The sequence below is a fragment of the Hylobates moloch genome, unplaced genomic scaffold, assembly GCF_009828535.3.
Source record: "Hylobates moloch isolate HMO894 unplaced genomic scaffold, HMol_V3 SCAFFOLD_11, whole genome shotgun sequence".
In the NCBI taxonomy this organism is placed as follows: Eukaryota; Metazoa; Chordata; class Mammalia; order Primates; family Hylobatidae; genus Hylobates; species Hylobates moloch.
In genome coordinates, this window is record NW_026652286.1 from 54230693 (window position 1) to 54231649 (window position 957).

Below are 957 nucleotides of genomic sequence, written 5' to 3' on the forward strand. Positions count from 1 at the left end.
TGAAATCATCTTTGACAAGCTGTCTCTGGAGTATGAAGTCTATATGACAAAACCGTCATTAAAATAGCCAACTGGAGTAGTTAATAATAGTTAAACTAGTCTCTCTGCAAGTTTTTATCTGCCAGATTTAAAATATTCAACACAGAGAAAAGGTGCTTAAATAATGGTTACCTTTAGAAGATAGTAGTTGGCACTGGGAAGGGGCACAAAAAAAATAAGTCTGGAGTGCTGACAGTATTTTATGTTTTCATGAGGGTAGTTATGACAGAAGTGTATCTACTTTATAGAAATTCATCTGTCACCTAAAATTTGTGCATCTTAGTGTGTGCATTTCATGTCAAAAATATTTGATAATAGATTTCAACTCTTAGAAGGATATAATATGTCATAGCAGGCCAAACATTCTCTAACAACTAGAAAAAAAACACTTTAGTATTTTAGTTTTAAAAACATCAGAAATCTTAACAAACAGTCAAGAATTAACAAATTAAAATTTCAAAGCAGAGAACCTTTGTTAGGTGAACTGATAATCTCTAGCAGAACCCTTCCTTGCCTTCCTCTTCTCCCTTCTGCCCCACCCCACCAATTTCCCATTGCCTGTGTAGGCTAAGGATTGAGTCTGGCACAAGCAAAGGGCCTTTGCAAGGGAAAAGGAAATCAGCAAGGCCAGGCGCTGTGGCTCATGCCTGTAATCCCAGCACTTTGGGAGGCCGAGGCAGGTGGATCACCTGCAGTTGGGAGTTCGAGATCAGCCTGACCAACATGGAAAAACCCCATCTCTACTAAAAATACAAAATTAGCCGGGCATGGTGGCACATGCCTGTAATGCTAGCTACTCAGAAGGCTGAAGCAGGAGAATCACTTGACCCCAGGAGGTGGAGGTTGCAGTGAGTCAAGATCTGTTATTGCGCTCCAGCCTGGGCAACAAGAGTGAAACTTCATCTCAAAAAAAAAAAA